Source organism: Schistocerca serialis, chromosome 4 (assembly GCF_023864345.2).
Source record: "Schistocerca serialis cubense isolate TAMUIC-IGC-003099 chromosome 4, iqSchSeri2.2, whole genome shotgun sequence".
In the NCBI taxonomy this organism is placed as follows: Eukaryota; Metazoa; Arthropoda; class Insecta; order Orthoptera; family Acrididae; genus Schistocerca; species Schistocerca serialis.
Genome location: NC_064641.1, coordinates 219,877,153 through 219,899,402, shown reverse-complemented (window position 1 = coordinate 219,899,402; position 22,250 = coordinate 219,877,153). Strand labels below are relative to the sequence as shown.

Here is a 22,250-nt window from a genome sequence, read left to right as displayed (position 1 = left end):
CAGCTTCATGGAGATGGTTGCGAATGGTCCTCGCCGATAACCCAGGAGCAACAGTGTCCCTAATTTGCTGGGAAGTGGCGGTGCGGTCCCCTACGGCACTGCGTAGGATCCTACGGTCTTGGCGTGCATCCGTGCGTCGCTGCGGTCCGGTCCCAGGTCGACGGGCACGTGGACCTTCCGCCGACCACTGGCGACAACATCGATGTACTGTGGAGGCCTCACGCCCCACGTGTTGAGCAATTCGGCGGTATGTCCACCCGGCCTCCCGCATGCCCACTATACGCCCTCGCTCAAAGTCCTTCAACTGCACATACGGTTCACGTCCACGCTGTCGCGGCATGCTACCAGTGTTAAAGACTGCGATGGAGCTCCGTATGCCACGGCAAACTGGCTGACACTGACGGCGGCGGTGCACAAACGCTGCGCAGCTAGCGCCATTCGACGGCCAACACCGCGGTTCCTGGTGTGTCCGCTGTGCCGTGCGTGTGATCATTGCTTGTACAGCCCTCTCGCAGTGTCCGGAGCAAGTATGGTGGGTCTGACACACCGGTGTCAATGTGTTCTTTTTTCCATTTCCAGGAGTGTATATTAAGAACAGCATAGGACCCAAGACCGAACGTTGCGGCACCCCATTCTTGAAGATGGAATGACTTGCCGTTGTCTTCAGCGATGAAAGCAGATTCTGACTGCACGGAAGTGATGGTCGTTTGCGCGTACGACGTAGACCTGGTAAGCGTCGTCTCGTGGAGTGCATTCGTGCAAGACACACTGGCCCCACTTTAGGCCTTATGGCCTGGAGTGCAGTAAGCTGCAACTCTCGTTTACCTTTAGAGTTTCTGTAGGGGATATTAACCAGCACTCGGTAAGTGCAGAATGTTGTTAGACCTGTTGATCTGTCGTTCTTGCAGCAGGAAGGTGATGTGTTTTTTCCTACAGGATAATGCTCAGCCACACACTGCCGTTCAAACTCAACGTGCTCTACAAGACATTCAGCAACTTCCCTGACCAGCACAATCACCGAACTTATCTACAATCGCGTAGTTGTGGGATATAATGGGACGAGAAGTAACTCGTGCAACTTGTCAACCAACTCTTACAGAACTACTTGAACAGGCCCAGCAGTCGTGGCATAACAGTATTCGCCATGATCGACTGGATGCCAGAGTAAACGCCTGCAGTGCCGTTAGGTATATTTAAAAAATATATAGCCTATTTCCTTCCGGATGTTCATCACAGTATTGTATAAAAATTTGAAGTAAATCGGCCAGATCCTTTCGACTGTTTAATAACAACATTTCCCCTTTATATACAACACATTTATGTGTGTATTATCTGTGGCGCTCCAGTAGATATATGAAAACAACCACATATTTGAATGAAGCGTTGTGTCAAAATTTCAATGAAATCGGTGAAGAACTTTCGGAGATTTACGATTTTGAACAAACGAGCATTCACATTTATATAGATTTGTGGGGATATCGATACCTCCGAGCATCGCTGACGAGCGAGGACTGTTTCATCTCTGCACGGGACAAAGACGCTAGTATATTCTGAGTTATGCTAGTGAATAACTGTGTTTCATGTATCGTGCTTGTTCAGTAAACCGTGTATCAGTATCATCGCTTCTGTCTCGTTATTGGTACATTCCTTGCGCCTCTTGGTGAACTGCACCTAACATTATTATTATATTATTATTATTATTATTGACTCAATGCGGAAATGAAACGTTGTCATTAATTATATCATATAGCAAGTTCAAAGACTCTAAAGTGACCTACTGCAAAAACATAGGTTAACAAATAGAAATAGATAAGTATCGCTGTCATCGTCTTTGTGGAGTGCACGTCGCAGGGTGCTTGCGTCTCACGAAAGTATTTTTCACTGGGAGCAGGTCGTCCACTTTGTTGTGTTTTTGTGTTGTATATCGTCACACATCCCTTGTAATTAGCAAGGTGTTGTACACTGCAGTTGTTGCATCCGCCAGGAATTTATTTACGCAGCGGACATTCCCTTCTACCGTGGCTTACTCCATGCTTGACACGCCTGAGCATCTTCACAGGTCGTCAGACTACCTGTTTAAACGTCTGGCATCAACACTGCTGTCAGCCTCGGACAGTGTGTCGTCTCCCCGCTATCATAAACGTGGAAATGCAGTCGATTAGGCTGCAAAATTTTCCTTTATTCTGTAGGGGGAACAAAGAGAGTTAATGTTGAGAGATTCTACAAGCACGACGCTTCAAAATAAATACATGTAAACCTGTGCTGTTTTGTTATCATGAGAGATTATTCCAGAAATATGTCCATATAAATAAATACAGGGTATACCAAAAAGGACTTAATAACTCTGAAAATTCATATAAATTAATTCATAGTACATACAGAGGTGATTGTAGTTTCAATTAGTAGGGAAATACATCAAGTTTTGAGTTTTGTCTCGCATAATTCGCTAGTGCCGAATCGCACCGTAAGGTGAGCTAGAGGCAGTTGCGTTAAAACCGGCTGTCTTCACCGGACCCTAGCGTGCTAGCTGTGTGTTTTGGTTTGATGAATCGAAGTCGGCGACAACAGTTCAGCGTAATTTCTGTACCAAGTATGCTAAAGATCCTCCTAGTAGGCCTACAATTTATGAGTGGCATAAGTGCTTTGTAGAAACAGGGTGCATTGAGCAAGAACAAAGTGTACAGCCCCTTTTTTTCTGTGAGAGAATCGTCAATAGGACAGTGTACCTGGGTATGTTACACAACACAGATCGATGAGAATTACCAAGAACTAAATGTGTACTTCATCCAAGATGGTGCACCACCCCACTACCTGGCTGACGTCGGGGATTTTCTCAGTGACCTCTTTCCATGCCAATGGATTGGCTGTGATGGGCCAATTGCATGGTCCCACATTTCCCAAACCTGACACCACTCGATTTTTTTTTTATGTGGATTAATCAAGAATATCGTGTTTGTGTCTCTTGTGCCGGCTTCTCTACATGAACTTAGAGCAAGAATTTACGCCTCCACTGAGCAAATTACACCTGCAATGCTACAGCGAGTCTGGGAAGAAACTGACTTCCGATGGGACATGTGCAGGATAACCAACGGAAGCCACGTACAACATTTTTAGTTTAAGTTAAAGAAAAATTTGTGTGTTCCCCTACAAAATAACACTAAACCTAGCACTTCTTTCAATAAATTTATATGAATTTTTAAAGTTGTAAAGTTCTTTTTGAAACGCCCTATATTTGTTCCCAGAAACATTAGGCTACTGGACACGACACAACAAGAACAAGGGAAAAACTAGGCAAATTCAAAACGTATGTGCCAGTGAAGTAACAACTTTCATACAAAGACTGTGCCGTTCTAGTGTCTTAAGTTTTGGACATCAATAAACGAAATGTTACTAAATAACAGTCCCAAGTAGCTGCTGACTCAATACCTAACTTCGTATCTTCACAGCGGCTACACGAAAAGGAGCTCCGTGGTCCTCGTTAATACACCAATTCTTCATCTGCTTTACTACGTTCTTTGCCTAAAACGTAGCACTAGCGTGAGCACTGTGTCGCCACTGGGGCATCAAGAAATCGTGGGTAGCATCCTTGACTTTTGAAAAGCATGCCTAGTGTCCACGTCGTTAGTATTAGCGCACTGTTTAAAATTACACTGGGGAACACGAATCAAGTTTTATTTTCTCTGTCTCGCATACGTTGCGTGGCTTTGTCCTCGGATTAATCGCCATACGGACGGGCAGCTCGTTGAAATACCAATCATTTCACTTCTCAAAAGAGTGTCTTGTCTTGTTTCAAGCATGTTTATGGCAACTGAACAAAAATTATTAACTGCCTATGCTTTCAGCAAAAACTCGGAAAAAAAATTCTGCGTACAAAATCTATCTTTGATTTACTATGAACCTACTTTTAGTAGGACTGTTTCTGATAAGCCATGTCGTAAGGGGCATCAAAGGTACTCCTCAAGGGTCTATGCTATTTGTTATACGCCCTATACGAATCCATGGCCACTGAAGACGAGAAAGTTACATTACCTGATTCTATATTCCGTGCAGATGAGACTTGGAGTACAACCCGTTGCTTGGTGGTTTGAGTGCCAAATAGTTCACATAATCCTTGAACAAGACTGCATTACATTGAAATTCTCATCTGCCTTGCCAACAGTAACCGTTCTTTGCTAGCTTCATTATATCCACAGCAACAGCTCATTGATACACTATTATTTCTTAGGTGTAGGACATCATTTGCGTTTTATTGAGGCACTGAGTTTACACGAATCCGGTACTCGAAAACACGTCTATGTGAAGTTTCAAAAACTGTAACCACTGTGCATTTTAGGAAAACAAAACCGACTACAACTCTAATTCATTTCATTTGGGTTAGTTTGGCTGATTTCATTCCCTTTTTAATATTTGCAGTGCTGATGATGTTTCTGCTTAACTTTACTATGGACAACAATTAAAACGCCAAAGAAAGTATGACCTTTCCCGTTACTCTGTAGAAAGATAGGTGGTAATAACAAATCGCTGTATACGTTTCAAGCCTTCCTAATTGCGAAATAATGCAAAGGAAGGCTTTTTTTGTATTCCTGAGGGCCCGCAGTGCGATGTATGTCTTGCATAGACATTACAAGCAGAGAAATCCAAATCGCTTCTATGTTTAAAGTTTTATGGCTTTATTGGTTTGCGACGGGCCGATTTCGAGTACAATGCCATTTTCTAGCTGCGTGTAGCTGTTTTTGGCGTCGGTAAAACATCTACTGGTGCTGTCACTGACTATAGGTAGCGTGATTATATTATTGTACCGACTATACCGCGATATGTCGATCGTTAATGTTGTTGTAGACGAGGTTTTTTTTGTTGGATATGGCTTTTTTGTTCTGTTTACAAGTACACTTATAAGGCATTGTTACCAAATCAATCGATATTTCATGGACGTCGAAAAAAGCTGGACGCAGCTAGAAAATGGCGCTGTAGCCTAAATTTGCCCATCGGAAACCAGTAAAGCACTGAACACTTTTAATATAGCAGCGATTTGGATTTCTCTTCTTATAATTTCTCTGCAAAGAAGAATATTTTCTCTGTGAACTGGCGTGAACATCTTTATGTAAGCCTCAAATTGCGTTCTATATTTCTTATCAGTAATTATTCCTAATACGTAACTAGCGCACAGATGCATGCTTAATCCATCACACAACAATAATAAAGTTAATTAAATTTTCTCGGGCTTCCATTTCGATGGCTGCCTTTAAATTCCGCGACGTTCCGATGAGTGTCACTCTCGTCAGCTGGAGATTGCGTGGGCTTCCCTTGCCGGCGGCTCTCTATCCCCACGCCTTCCCCCGTGCGCAGGATTCGGCGACCTGTGGTGGGAAATGTTCGACTGACAGTGCATTCATTCTTGCCCAGAATCGCGAAGCCTCCAATACTGGGTGCGTTCTTCGCGTAGCTGCTAGTGCAGGGTTCCATACCGAATTTAACTGCTAGCCCACGTTCCTGTTCACAAGATTGTCATGGAGCATTATCTCACGCGATTCTTTGATGACGTTCTCCCAAAAGCCATTAGTTCAGCACATTCTTGTTTTCCCACATTCCAATGTGTTTCCCGCGTTGAGGCTGTTCTGTCACTGCTGATTTATCATTATGCTCCAGGCGTACGCATCTAATGTGTTCTGCGCAGCGTTCCGAAATGCAGCGCTGTGTTTGCCTGATGTGCTGGCGGCCTCATTTGCATAGCGCTTCTTTTTTAATCTGAACAAGTGCTGGATTTATTAGTTCTCCCATAATTTCCGTTCTTTAATATCATTATGAACAACTGTAAAACACGCTTTTGGTGACTGACTGGTAAAAAAAATGAAAATAAATAGAATAAAAATGGTTTACACCGGAGTGAATACAAGCGAACAAGCATCACTGAATGAGAACTCACTCTGGCGTAAACGGTACGCGAGCACAAGCGAACGGCATTCGGTCACATTAGGTTTTCATTCGTTTGCGTTCGCTGGTCGTCGGTTCCTAAGGGAACTATCAAATGAAATTCGAATCCGCCCTGCTTCTGCGTAGCAATACAGAAATCCTTCGTCTGCTAACTTGTCTAGGCTTTTGTTGTTGACAATATTGACATGAATAGCGTGAACGATGGAGTGGTCTCAAAAGCAACTGCAGATATCTCAAGTGCTTCTGGCATCCAAGAGATCCATAGCATAAATGCCGAAGGCAATTAAAAATCATTCCTAGAAACGTACCGAAGTGTTCAAAGATCCAACTGGAGTCTTGAGAAAGGCAATAGATCCATTACTCGGTCCTTAGATTAACAATAATATTGGGCAATGATATTGGGGAACATATTGACGGTTGGTTTCAGACAGCAAATCAATATTAGCGTTGAATCTCTGATGTGCAAACATGGCGGATACGGATGCTAGCTGTTATTTGTCTTTCGGGCTGGCTTTGCGCTCACGTAAGGAAAAAGAGGGAGCCTGGATGGATGAAGGAGAGGTAAAAGGAGAAGGACTTGTGGATAAGTGTGCCGAATGATTATACGTTCTAAGCATGGGCGCTCGCTCATTTTATGAACTTTTGCAAATTGTTACACCCATAATTAAGATTACGTCTACGCAACATTCATTTATTTACATCCAATTTTATAAACAAGAAGTGCATACGTTTTTATTTAAATCACACCACAAATTTCTTGCCTTTGCAATACGTTCATGGCGGAAAAAAAAAGAAAAATCCAGTAACTCGTCGGCACCAGCTCCGCTTTTCGATGCAATCTTATTTCTTTTCTATTCATTCCTGTAATTCGGCTGCATTAAATTTAATTCCTTTACTAATTGAAGCTTATGTGGTTCCAGGTACATCTCCAGCTATATCTGGACAACAGTTAATCGTATTGATTTGCTTCCTTTTGGCGGTTACTACAATCGTTTCATTTAATACAGCATAAGGCTAGCAAATCACTATATACTTCCAGTAATTCTCAAATGAACGTGTGTTCCGCTAATTTCGAAGCCATTTCCACTTCACAACACAACAAATCGCGCAAAATAAACAGTTTAGCATACGAGACTGAGCCGACAAAAGATATATAATATTGTGATTCTTCAAACTTTCCCGGCTGATGTGTTGTAAATAGTCTTCACGGGTTTGCTGCCGGATCACGTTGTGCAAATTCCACAATATTTCCTCGGAGCAACTGTCAGACATCTTCAGGTGGTTCAACCTTGCTGGTGGTTAGGTACGACTGGCCGTATCCGCACACCGACGCCCCATACAATCTAGGCAGTTTGCTCAATAAAAATCTAATATCATTAGATCCGTCAATGTATTGCACAACCTTCAATCTCATCAACAGACCGTCAATAATACTACGCAATATTATTGACTGTCTTGGGGCCACTGTAAGAGACTGAACCAGCAGAAGCTCTGTATTTCTTTATTTTCTTTTTTTCAGAAAAAGCTCAATAAATTTCCCTTAAAGTAGACCAGTGCTAGAAGATTTCATCGGGTAGCCTGTGTGACAGGCTCTGTGTATATTTCACATCTCATTCACCGTGTTTTATTGACATTTTCGAACAAAAATATCTGGACTCCCCTATATAATGCGCGATTGACCACCAGGTGTCACGAGAGGCGGAATCGCTAATATAAAAGTAGGTAGGAAGTATCGTGTTCTACATACCGTCCTCTCATTTTCTCACTCGCCCTTCACCTACGTTGCTGACTTTTAGTCGCTATAGCACACGCAGAATCCCGTGGCCGGTGGATGCGCAGACGGCAGGGCACGCCTGGGGAGAGCGATAGGGGGTGGGGGCTGCGGGCAGGCACTGTAGGGGTGATGCCAAGCGCTGGAGGTAGGGCTGTTCTAAACTGAAGCCTACGCACATTTTTTTTGTAAATATTAAGTGGGCCCCCTCCACGCCCACACTTGCATGTCTGCAATTCAAAAAGATCTGCCACCTCTGCTTTGGTTAGTGTCCAAAAGGAATTCCACCAAAAATGCAGCGATTTATTTTCGCCTGTCTTTTTCAGAGAAGTGGTACGAGAAGCGAATTTTGAGCAAAACCTACACACTTCTCTTGTTGCCATGTTAAAATCTACTTATTTTGCCGAAACACAGCGAGGTTTATACAGTCTCATCTCTTAACATGTTATGTAAACGCAGCTGCGAGAGAATTCTGAGAAAGTGGTGTGTTTATTAAGTGAGGAACTGAGGGAAAGCAAGGTCAGTGCCTCATGAAAAAGCACATCCTCGGTACAAAATAAACGTGTAATGTCTTCACTTATGTTTCTCAAAAACCCGCAGCATTTCTCGTTTCACCCGCTATCAATAGTCCTTACAGATTAGATTCCTTCATCGAAAAAGTCTGTACTTAGTGGAATAACACTGTAGATAATAAAGTTTTGCATAATAACCATATGGCAAAATACTCTCCTCTTTGTATGCTATTATTTGCCAAAATGATACCATTTATGAAATATGAAGAATGTTACGGATATTTCACTCTGGTTTTATCACTGGCACAGCGCGATCGCAAATGAGTGTGCTATGTCAGAGAAATTTTCTCGAAATTGGTAACAGAGATCTCCACCCAAGTGTAAAGAAATACGCAATACGTTAGCTGAATTTATGTGCAGCAAGATGTTATGTAATACGCACCAAACGCAAAATCTTAGCAACCCCTATTTTTCATTGCACACTTTCCGAATCTCGCAGTGTCTTACTTTCATGTAAATATCACAATAACTATGAACATTAACGAAATTACGGAAACAACATAATTAATCTGACATACAAAGTTACAAGTAAAAGAAAAATTAAACTTTTTACCGAATAGTTTCTGCAAAACAGTTTGCGAAAGATTGCAGAGTGTACGCTTAGATTGTCATCGCCGACCAGCCGAAAGGCAGCTGACAGTGTCGGTCTCCCCTGCCGAATGAACGAACTCTAACAATGCTTTGGACGAAAATTGGTCATTTTGCATCGGCTACCTTATCCTGCGCAGACTCTACCTGCTGTCCCACACGACCCCACAATGCACCATTCATAGGCTATTCTCGTTATCTCTTTTTAGTTCCCTTTCGTGGAGTAAACGTTTGCTTACAGACACTAGCGAATAGTAGAAATCGAATTATACGATTCTATTGTTTCCACCTGTTTGAGAAAACACATTCTCACGCTGTTCGTGTTCACAGAAACGAAGTGCTCATTACAACATTCATGTATCCCAGCACCGAGGAAGGCAGCTGGTTTCGCCGATGTGACAAATCGATAAAATTTCCGAATACGTAAACCGCTGTAGATTAAGGTTATTACATTTGTACCAAATTTTTAACATTCTTGCGAACTGTCTGCGAATGCTTGTTCACTTGTGTTCGCTTCGGGGCAAAGAGTAGGAAGGACCAGACTATCTGACGATCGGCTGGTGGGTATTATAAAAGCTGTTACCCGTTTAGTGAAAACGAATCTGCGAGAAACAGCCTATCGCTTGGAAAAGTAGTAGATGATACAGCAGAATCAGAATCAACCTGTATGTTTCGTGACACTGCACAGAACCTACAGATGTGTACAATAATGGTGATGACATCTATGAAGATAGACAGTAAAACCAGCAGTTGCATAAATAAACAAACCTACGTGATACTTTAAATCATAGGCCTGCAATTCCACGCACTTCGTAATAAAGAATAACGTATTCATCGCGCTGGCTATACAACTGTGGATTTTTCTGCTGCTAATTAAAAATGAGTTACTGTAACCTGTAGCTGACGAAACATACGGCAATGCAGACGATATGTTTATAACGAACGTACAAAGACCAGTGTAGGATTTGTCACTGGGTAAGCTACGAGGTTTGGAACTTTAATGGTGGCAACTATTTATTTACAGCTCGTACAAAATAGATACGTGTTTCAAAGTTTTGCTGACCTTCAAAGTAATCACCAGTACATAACCAGTTGCCAGCGATGTTGAAGTCGTAGGATACCCTTGGAAGTGCCAGTTGTGTTGACAGTTCGAGCGGCGCCGTCTATTGCCCGACGAATTTGTAGCAGTTCTGAAGCGAATGCCGTGAAGTGTTCCCGTCAGTTTAGAAATCGAGTTGATCTCACTAGGGTTTAAGTCGGGGGAGTGCAGGAGGTGGTATAGCATTTAGCAGCCCCGACAGCCAAACAAATCCGTAACAGCTTGCACTGTACGTGCTTGAGCATTGCCCTGCAACATGTTGGTCAGGTCCTGCAGAAAGTGTAATTACTTCTGTCTCTATGCTGTTCATTTTTGGAACACAACCTACGACCAGCTTAGAGACAGAAGTGATGAAACTTTCTGCAGGACCTGACCATCATTTTGCAGGACAATGCTCAAGCACGTACAGTGCAAGTTGTTACTGATTTGTTTGACTGCTGGGGCTGCTAAGTGCTATACCACCTACTGCACTCCCTTGACTTAACCCCTCGTAAGTCCAACTCGATTTCTAAACTGAAGGGAACACTTCACGGCATTCGCTTCAGAACTGCTACAAATTCGTCGGGCAATAGACCGCGCCGTTCGAACTGTCAACACAACTGGCAATGCTAAGATATCCTACGACTTCCACATCGCTGGTAACGGGTTATACACAATGCTGGTGATTACTTTGAAGCTCAGTAAAACTTTGAAACACGCATCTATTTTGTACGAGCTGTAAATAAGTAAGTCCCACTATTAAAGTTCCAACACTCGTATAAACATAGGATCCTCTCAAGACATTCATTTCAAATAGGTAACGTACAACCGTTCGACTGCAAGAATACTAGAGGAAAGAACCATTACCTGAAACTGGAGAAACAGCGATATAACATTTTACGCTCATCGAATTTTGTAAAAATTCGTCGTTCTACAGCCGAAATCAGATGGTTGAGTACAGAAGGAAAGGGCTACAGTAGATCGAAGGTACGTGTCGGGCAAAGTCCAAAGGACGGGAGTTCAGTCCCTATATGGTAAGTGAACTTGGCCGCTTACCACGTCTTTTACCTGTGGCATTTGTTTGTGCTTGTGAAAAAAATAAATAATAATGCTATTGGGTTGAACTGCAGATCCCCCCTTGCACCTGGGTGAGTAACTTCGGTGGGCGGCGAGAGGCAAGTTATGCCACCTTCGAAAGTACCATGCCCATTGAAACACAGCGATGTTCATACCAGCAATCGGAGGGCAGCTTTTTGTTACCTGCCTATTCTAAATTGATTAGTACGCGAAAATTTTCAAAGATTTGTGGTAGTTTGGAAGATTAGACTACGATAAGGCACTGTGAACGAAACAAAAGCAAATAATATATTAAGATATATATGCAGAACAGATTGATTGATTTATGAATAAGAGCGCTGTGTAGGCTATGAAACTTCTTGAGATTAATGCGCAGGGCGGGAGCGAGTGTCAGTGTCGGTTGGACGATGACGGTGGACGGTGAGGAAGGAGGGTGGGGGTGGCAGTGGGAGGTCAAACTGAAAAGGTCGCCTGCATTTATTGGAGAGAAGCTGTACACGCTCCATCAACCATTTGAAAACCACTGTCGTAAGTTGCTGACAAGGACTAATAGGCGACAAGACCATATGTTATCGCAGTATTCAGCCTATGTGAAGGAAAGACCATATGTTGGCCTAAAATACTTATCCTTCCACACAGCTATTCAGGCAGGAGAAACATGACGATGTATGAATACAAAATAAAGTACTGAGAAAAGCTTCCAGCAATGAAAATTTAAATCATTTTGTAACTGAAGCACTTTTTGCCTGCGTTTAGTTCCTAATTTATACTAATTTACAATACGAAATGCGGTTTTGCTTTGAGCGACCAAAACCTCTTCTTGGTTTAATACCCAAACACTTTTCACAGATGTTTCATCTTCGGTAGCTTCAATTATTCTCTTGGTATTACATATTAATGTTCAAGCAGCTGTCATGCAAAATCATACTTGCGAAAGCAAGTTACAAGACAGATGTAAAAATTAAGTGGAGCGTGCTACCGCCTACGAAGGAAAACGAAAATCAGAAACTGTCCAAATAACTGGTGTACAAACACAAATGGCACTTCATGTTATGTTGGGAAGTGTTTACTTTTGTAAAAGGTTTCTGGATTCCACGTGCGTAATGTCTATTTCCTTTTGTAAATATGCAGCTGTTTTGATACTTTTCAAAACCTCGTGTTTATTCTTTACCAAATATGGTGGTGCTTTTCTCTTTCCCAATGGTAACGAAAGTACGAAGGCAGTGGTATTTTCGAATTAATCGTACATGACGTTTATAAATACCAACCGGGTACATACGAAATCTGCTTTCGTGCTGTTTCACATGAAAATTAATCTATACACAAAGGCTACACGTACATTCTTTTAAGTTTATTAACAGGCTACTACTATTCTGTATTGTGAAAGGGCAAATTAATTAATTAATTCTACATAATTACTCTGTACGCTTGGGCAGACGAACGCTGTAGACAATTTGCAAAGTTAGTACAATGTCAACATGAGTCACGCTTTAGTAACATTCATGTCTCCCAGCACCGAAGAAGGCAGCTGGTTTCGGCAATGTGACAAATCGATAAAAATTTCCGAATACGTAAACCGCTGTAGATTAAGGTTATTAAATTTGTACCAAATTTTTAACATACGTTTAAGATGGAGGAAAGCAATCACTTTTCTGTAACAGTGAGGGGAAGTGCTGTGGTCATTGAACTCTGATAAACACAAAATTCTGAATAGAAGGGTTACATGCTAAGAAAACACTTCGCTTCTCTATTCGATGACGTACTAATACTTTATCGCGACGACTGGTGCTCGAAATGTGAAGTGATACATGAGAATTTATGTTCCAAGGAACTCCTTACTCTAAATGCCTTTCTCTATTTACGATATGGCTCTACTTATAAAAACATGAACTTTAGAATGTTTTCATTTAATGTTCACTACCACTATTTTTCAAGATATGGGTTAGCTGTACGTACAGTACAGCATAATTGCATACAAAATAAGAGTTCGAGAATCTCTTTTTTGTTTGGTTGCAATTTGATTGTTGACATCCTTGCAGTCATCAGAAGTCCGCTAAGTAACGAAAGTAGGTACTGATGTTAGGTAGCGGGAGGTAATCAGTTGAAAAACAGGCTGAAAAGGTAGGTTGAATTTCGTGTCCACTATGTAGCACACTTTTTCTCAGTACTGGTAATACGCTTACCTCTGATGGTGCAGTATTGATTCAGACGGAAGTGAGCACACCCGACTGACAAGTTGCCATGGAGACGGTGGGGAAGGGGGAAAAAAATCACCGATGGAACAACCAAAGAAACAAGTGCACATTCACATTATCGAATACAACAAATAAGAATTAAATAATTTATCACAAGATCTACCTCTCAGCATACCACTTTGATATCGAATAATTACATCTTTGCCATTTATTTACACTCCAGTCACGTAAATCGACAACCTGATGGACAAATATTTGCGAAAAATAATACAACTGCCTTCGCCAAAAGCAGCCACACCGATCATCCTGTGGTTTAGCAATACGAAAAATAAACAAGCGTAGGTAAGATGTGTTTACACTACACTTTAACTACAGTTCCTTAACTGGGAGAGAATGAATTATTATTTCACACTGAAGCCAACGGTTAATTCTTCAGGTGCACAAATGTAAGAGTAGAAATACCTCGATAGTTGATTCTATACCACAATATATCAACAAACGCAATCAGTAAAACGGTGGCCGGCGCTGAAAATCCGCAAGAGAAAGTACATCACATCCAGCACATAAATCACTTTCTGTGCTTTAATTTTACCTGATCAAAAGTTAATATTCGGTTTCATTAAAGACTGAAAATCGTGTAATTTTTCGAGGTCCACCTACGAGGAATGAAACTGCAAGACAAACATGCGCATTTCTTCGTTAACAACCGAAAACCACAGCCGACTTCACAGATTGAAGTTCCGTATCTCTAATACTACGGAAATAACATTTATAATTCTTTCCAGTCGCCAAATGCACCACTAACATGCATCGTAATGAGCACTTCGTTTCTGTGAACACGAAGAGTGTCAGGATGTGTTTAACAAATACAGTGCGTCGCTGCCAACCAATTTCAGAGACATATTTTATACCCATTTCTCAAACAGGTGGAAAAATTTTGAGATACTGTTCAGTGTTCACTAAAATTTGCTGTTATGGATTACTGTTACACTGACGATTTGTGACAGAAAGAAGTATTTGTGTCACATCTCTGATACCATGCGAAACTGCTTAACTTTGCATTGCTATGTTCACGACTTCACGTGTATCATCTTTCGCTGTGATAATTTGCTTTCTCCCCATTTTTCCTTTTTTTTAATGAGGGCTTTACATTTAAATATGTTGTGTGTATAAAGTGAGCAAACACGTTTTGCCTTCCCTTTTTAGAACGTATATGCAATTTAGAAAACAATTCTAAAATTACGTCCTATAACATAAAAGATTAAAAGGACGAATTTACATGAACGCAGTAGAAATCGAATTAACACGATTCTATTGTTTCACAAAAACTGTATAATGGCAAATTAAGTGGAACAATTATATTTAAGAAAATCACAGTGAGGTATTGAGAGTTAAATGTCATATACGGTAACATTGCAAATGATCCGAATGTCTCCACGTGTCTTTTTTTTTAACGCGTAAGACTACAATATGCAACTGAAATGTTTTTTTGAGGCACATATAATAAAAATATTGAGTTTTACTATAGTCACACCCGTAACACCGAACTCCCTTAGACATTGTACTATGCTTTACACTTCTATCATGTGTGGGTTCAGTCAATCTGTTCACAGATTTTACAAGCTGTTGGTTGATATACTTGTAGCCAGCCCACTGTAGCAACTGACCTATTAAAGAATCTCCCCAACGCATTTCAGAAACACTGTCGTATTCATCATTCGCTGGTTGTTAGCTACGTCGCCAAATACATCTACACTTTGCGAAACACAGTGAATTGCATGTGAAGAGGGTACGCCCCCCTGTACCCGATATTAGGGCTTTTCCCGATCGGGAAAAATGCCTTTAAATATTTCTGTCTGTGCTGTAATTAAAATAATTTTAACCTTACAGCCCCTAAGGGAGCGATATGTAGGGGGTTGTAGTATATTCCTAGAGCCATCTGTAAAGCCTGTTCTTGAAATGTTGTTAGTAGACTTTCTTGGGAAGGATTCCATCAATCTTCAAGAGTCTGCCAGTTCAGTTCATTCACCATTCAGTGACACTCTCCTGTGCATCAAACAAACGTGTGACCATTCACATCAAGCGATTTGTAAGCAGTCGCCTTTGTAGACTGATTGCATTTCCATATTATTTTGCCAATAAACTGAAGTTGGCTGCATGTTTTACTCACGACTGAGTGTATGTGATCATTCCACTTCATGTCCCTTCTACGTTTTACACCCAAGTATTTGTATGAGTTTATAGATTCCATCTGTGACTCAGTAATATTGTATTCATAGGATACTGTGTTTTTTCATTCTTTGAAGTGCATAACTTTACATTTTTCAACATTAAAAGCAAGCTGCCAATCATCGCACCACTTTGAAATCTTATCAGTATCTGCCAATATTTGTACAACTTCATTCAGACTATTTATTTATTTATTTATTTGATTAGCCATCCGTAGACATTTTGCAATGTATGGATGTTGTCAGTTTGGATACAGTGATTTTTGCAGATACATTGACACTTTTATATGCATTTACAGAGTATGCAAATACGAGGGCCGTTCAGAAAGTAAACTCCGGTTGATTTAAAAAAATACACCAAGTTAAATAAAAATGTTTTAATATATACATCTTACAACTACATCTTTGCACTATTTTTCTACATAGTCTCCATAGTGATTGAGGCACTTATCATATCTCTTCACAAGCTTTGAAATTCCTTCTGCATAAAAATCACCCGCTTGTGCCTGGAGCCAGCCTGTGACCGCATCTTTGAGCTCTTCGTCGTCATCAAACCGCTGTGACCCGAGCCATTTCTTCAAATGCATGAAGAGGTGATAATCACTTGGCGCCAGGTCTGGGCTGTAAGGTGGATGGTTGATAACGTCCCACTTGAAGGACTCAAGAAGGGCCGTTGTTCTGTGAGCAGAGTGAGGACGGGCGTTATCGTGCAAAAAAACGATACAGGAAGTCAGCATACCATGGCGTTTGTTCTGTATAGCCCGTCGTAACTTTTTTATTGTTTCACAGTACACGTCTTGATTAATGGTCGTACCACGTTCCATGAATTCAACCAACAACACCCCTTTGGCATCCCAAAACACCGTTGCCATCAGTTTTCTGGCAGAAAAATCTTGCGAGGCTTTTCTTGGTTTGGTAGGCGAATTTGAATGTGCCCTCATCTTTGATTGTTCTTTTGTCTCAGGGTTCACGTACTTAATCCAGGTTTCGTCACCGGTCACGATTCTGCTTAACAATGGTTCTCCTTCGTCCTCATAACGTGACAGAAAGTCTAATGCAGAGGCCATTCTTTGAGTTTTGTGGTGGTCGGTAAGAATTTTGGGCACCCATCGTGCACAGAACTTACAGTAACCCAATCTTGCTGTCACTATCTCGTACTAGAGAGTCTTAGAAATCTGTGGAAAACCAGTAGACAACTCCGACATTGAGAAACGTCGATTTTCACGAACTTTTGCATCAACTGTCTGAACGAGTTCGTCAGTCACCAATGATGGTCTACCACTCCTCTCTTCATCATGAACGTTTTCTCGTCCACTTTTAAATAAACGTACCCATTCACGGACAACTCCTTCACTCATAACTCTTGGTCCGTACACGGCACAAAGCTCACGATGAATAGCTGCTGCAGAATATCCTTTGGCTGTAAAAAACCTTATGACAGCACGCACTTCACATTTGGCGGGGTTTTCTATTGCAGCACACATTTCAAACTGCCACAAAAACTAAACTAGCGCAGGTACGACGTTCACTCGACCACGGCTTGATGCCGACTGACCTGTTGAGTGCTTGAATGCACAGATGGCGTCGCTACTCCCCCCACAACCCGCACTGTGACCAATCGGAGGTTACTTTCTGAACCGCCCTCGTACAATGACATTTATCACTTAAATTACATTCAAACAATTAAATATTCACTTATTGTTTAGAAACAGTGTTTCTGAAAATATAGTTTAAGGGTTTTCTGTAACAGTACATGTTGTTAATTTCTTTGATGTCCTGTGCAGCTTGTTATACATTTACAGAATATACAATACAATGTCATTATGTCACTTAAATTACATTCAAACATTTAAATATTCACTTACTGTGTAAAAACAGTGTTCCTGAAAATACAGTTTAGGAGTTTTTCTGAAACAGTACATGCTGTTAATTTCTTTGATTTCCTGTGGCAGCTTGTTATACAATTTTACACCCTGATACAAGAAACTTTTTTGGGTCTTATGCTTGTTTCTTCTATCTAGATGAAGGCAGTGGCTTGTTCTTGTGCTATAGCTGTGTAAAATGCTGTTTGTACTATAATTCACTATATTTTTCTTTATATATACTATAGTGTGGAACATAAATAAACAGGGAACAGTTAGAATACCAAGTATTTTGAATAGTTCTCTGCAGTGAGCCCACTTACTGCTTTTAGTTATAATTCTCACTGCTCGCTTCTGCACTTTAAAAACTGTTTGTAAGTTGAGTACATTATTTCCCCAGAAAATTATCCCATAGCTTATGACTGAATGTACATAGCTAAAATATACAGTTCTTAGACATTCATCGCTGCATACTGAGGAGAGAACTCTAAGTGCGTAACACGTTGTAGATATCTTTTTTGTGAGTTTTTTAACATGTTCACTCCACCTAAGCTGGCTGTCAATATGCAACCCTAGGAATTTTGTGGTGGGCACTTCGTCTACAGAGGTGTTATGTAGCTTTAACTTTAGGGGACTGTTTTTTCTGTTTATTCTAAAGCGTATGCTATTTGTTTTCTTAATATTTAAGGTCACTTTATTCTCTGTAGACCATTTGTAGACATCTTTCAGTGATTCATTACAACTTTCCAACATTTGTGCTGATGTCTCACTGGTGATTATAATATTGCTGTCATCGGCAAACAATATCTTCTCTCCATGTCGGATATATTGTGGAAAGTCATTTATATAAATCAAGAACAACACCGGACCCAGCACACTTCCCTGAGGGACCCCAATATTAATATGCTGTGGATCTGACAGGTGTTTTTCTATGAACTTTGATCTACTGGAGACATGCGAGATCTCTACCCACTGTACTCTATTTTTAAGGTATGAATGGAACCATTTGTTGATTACCCCTCTTACTCCTAGTGCTTCTAACTTAAGTAATAGATTCTGGTGGTCAACTGTATCAAAGGCCTTTGACAGGTCAAGGAATATGCCAGATACATAGTTGCCTTCATCCAGTGCTTCTAGAACCACTTTAGTGAAATGTGCTATTGCCATTTCTGTATCTCTGCCTGGTCTGAAACCAAATTGGTCATTTGAAAGAAGGTTGTATTTGTTTAGATAGCTCATAAGCCTGTTCTTCATTATGGACTCTATTATTTTGGAAAATGATGACAGTAGGGCAATTGGCCTGTAGTTCTCAATGTTTTCTACATCATCTTTTTTGTGTAGAGGTAAAATTTTTGCATGTTTCAGATAATCAGGGAAACAACCGGCTTTGAAAGATTCATTTATGATATTGGTTAGGGGGGCTTTGATACTATTTATGCATTTTTTCAGCACAGACATTGGAATTTCATCTAAACCTGCTGAATTTTTGCTCTTTAATTTCCTTACCACATTACATACTTCTTCCTCAGTAGTGGGTAGCAATACCATTGAATTTGATGTATATTCCCGTGTTCGTGGATTATGAGATTTTGAAAAATTTTCCTGTAACTTTGTAGCTATACTACTAAAGTAAGAATTAACAAAGTTTGCTAGTTCTTTTGGGGTACTTGTTAGGTTTTCTTTGTTCCTGATTTGGGTGTTTATTTGCCTTTGTGTTGCTGTTCCTGTCTCTTGTTTCACTATAGTCCATGTAGCTTTACTTTTATTTTTAGCTAGATTTATTAGTCTATCATTGGCCTTTTTTTTGCAACATTGAGCACCTTCCTATAGATTTTTTTGTAGTTTCTGTAGTAATGAAGAAAATCTGGATCACTGTTGTTTTTTATAGAGTTTAGGTATTTAAAAGTTTGGGCAGATTTTCTAATTCCTGTGGTAATCCACTTATTTTTGGTGGATGTTCCAGTAGAACTTAGTGCTTTGGGGAAGCCTTCTTCGAATATTATCTTAAACTCCGACATGAATTTGGAGAGTTTCTGATTCACATTATTTTCTGAATATACTTCTTCCCATCTTTCATGTCTTAATTGTAAGCAAAATTTTTGTATTGCTGCGTCTGAGTAGACTCTTTTAAACATGTGGAGGTTTACTGGTTTTTCTACAGAAGCTTTTACTTTTATGATTTGGCATAAATGATCTGACAGTCCAAGATTTTTGACAGTTATGACACAGTTTTCCCCACCTATATCTGTAGCTACATGGTCAATGGTAGATGTTGAGTGTTTGGTTATTCTTGTTGCACAATTAACTAAAGAGGACATGCCAAAACTATTCAGAATATTCAGAAAAGTGTTACTGGTTTCATCTGCCTTAGCTGTGTTAATGTTTAAGTCACCACACAAGAGTATATTACTTTTCAGGGATGACACTTGTTCTAGGCTTTGCATAAGTTTTGAAAAGAATGTTTCTAAATCACCACTGGGAGAACGGTATACACATAGTACAATTAGTTTTTTGGGCATATCTACAGCTGGTATCTCTACTGCTGACACTTCAAAATGCTTGTCTACACTTAGTAGGATAATATCATTCCTGACTTTAAATGAAATACCACTCTTAACAAAAATACATGATCCTCCACCTTTCATTGAGTTTCTGCAATAAGAACAAGCTAGTACATATGAGGGCAAATTTATGTATTGAATTTCATTGACTTTGCACCAGTGCTCTGTGATGCAGATAACTGGACTGTCTAAGGATTGTAACTCAACTTCTAGCTGTTGCACTTTGCTTTTTATACTCTGAATGTTTTGGTGAAGCACTGTTAGAGATTTAATGTTACTTATCTTGGAGGTTTCTTTTTCATCATGCTTGTAACTAAAAAATCTTGCAGATGGGAGGGAGGCACTCTCTTCCGTCTGCTTGTTGCTCCATGTGAGGTTGTGTACTTTTCTGCCACTGCTGATGTTGGAACTGCTGCTGCTCCTGTTGTCTGTACTGCTTCTGTTGATTGTGCTGCTGCTGACGGTGCTGTGTCTGCTGTTTCTGGTACTGCTGCTTTTAGTGACACTGGTGGCAGTTGTGCTGGTGTTTCTGCCTCTATTTTTGTTGATTTCTTTGTAGATAACTGCATTGTCTGTAAAAAGTCTGCGGTTGCTATTAAAAATGTTCACCAGATCATTGACATACAACATGAATAGTGAGGGACCCAATGCTTCCCTGGGGCACACCCAAAGTTCCTTGTACATCTGTTGATGACTCTCCATCCAAGATACCATGCTGCATCCTGCCTACCAAGAAATCCTCAATCCAATCAAATATTTTATATGATACCCCTCTGAAAATATCGTGACCGTTCATGCTTGCTGCATTCAGTAAGCATAAGAGTAAGACCAAAGGCCATCTTATAGTTCTTGCTACTTCATGAGTGGCAGACATTTATCTACTAAATCTACTCCATCTTTAGTAACATTATACAAGGTTATAATCCCAGGCTTCATTTCTTCTCTATTGGTTTCATACATTTTCTTGCCATGGTGCACAGTACTCACTACAACTATGCGCTTGCTTTTCTTTGGTACATAATTAACTGTTGTGCTATATTCTCGAAAGCTAAAGATGCTTGTAGAAGCAGATCTGTATCTTCTGTTCACGAAGTATGGAGGACTTTCTTTCTTGTTCCTTCTTACTGTTCCAAAAATTGTTAGTTGATGGTCTTTTCAAAGTGACAGGGCTAGCTCCTAGCTCATAAATCAGTTATCTATGGTTATGTTTCTTGATGGTCTGGAAATATGATAACAAAATATTTTCAAGGCATCAGCTACACAGTAATTCAGCTTATAAGGCCCATCTGGTTTCTCATTTAAATAAACTTCCAAATTTGAGGTGTAAGCTGTTGTTGCATCAGCTTGAAAGAACTCTTTTATTTCATATTTAGCAGGTTTGAAAAGAATGTACATTCAAAAACTACATTGTCCTTGAAATTTTACAATCATTTCATCTTCAGTCAGATATTCTCCAAGAGAATAGTGCACCATGCAGTTTTTGGTGAAGAAGTCAAAGATATTTCATATGGGAATCAATTTGGGCTCCTTTCATCCGTCGACCCTAGTCGACTTCTCAAGTCTTAGACACTGTGCTAGAAACCTGAACCTCTGTAGGGTCATTGTAGAATAGAATATTTCTAATCCTGTACCATTTCTGTCCCAGAGTTATTTTAAGTTTACTCTACCAACCTTATATATTTCACTCAAATACATCAGACCAATAAATGCTTCAGCTTCAACTCTCTCTGTCTCATGAATGAAGGACTGAGAAGAATAGTATCTAGAATTAACGGCCTTGAATGCATAGGTTAGTACATATCACTATGTCATCCGTTACTTCATCACTGAAAAACAATTGCTATATTTCTGTTTCTCTCTTTTTTATCTTCACAGTTCCCCTCATAGCTGCAATATGTGATACAATATTAGTGACCTACTTCTGATACAAGGATTAGGAATGTCTTTCATCTATTTAGTGTGACTGTTCTTAACAAAAAATGTTTATCATTGTTCTGAGTCATATCACTGTTGTCCCCACTTTGTGCATTGTGTTCACTGTATAGTTCAAAGTCTTGAGTCTACACCTCTTTCACTTGATTCTTCACTAGCCATTTCATTTGGCAGCACATAGTTACACAGATATTCTGTTTCTTCTATTTTAGCCCTTTCCTGAAATAAATAAGCTGATTCAGAATTTTGAGTATTTGCTAAAATCATATTTGTATTATGAAAAGAGAGATAACCATTGCCGTCTGGTTCCTGTACAACAAAACAGTACTTAACTGTTTGTTACTGTTAGTTCTGGCAGATGCAAACATGATAATATTACTTGTAAAAAGTCAACTTCAACCAACACTCAAAAATCAAGTTCCACAACTGTGAAAGATAGGGGCCATATGAAATGT

At 40.2% G+C, this 22,250-nt stretch overlaps 1 protein-coding gene across 3 annotated transcripts in view; it reads right to left on the bottom strand.

Moving 5' to 3' along the window:
- LOC126474018 (putative mediator of RNA polymerase II transcription subunit 12) overlaps window positions 1–13,259 on the bottom strand; it is a 951,360-nt gene extending 938,101 nt beyond the window's left edge. For 2 of the 3 annotated variants that reach the window (XM_050101418.1, XM_050101421.1), the window contains exon 1: window positions 13,201–13,259. The gene's annotated coding sequence lies outside the window, so the exon portion shown is untranslated. The remainder of the gene's footprint in view (window positions 1–13,200) is intronic. The other variant, XM_050101420.1, reaches the window with a different exon arrangement.
- Window positions 13,260–22,250: the final 8,991 nt, after the last annotated feature.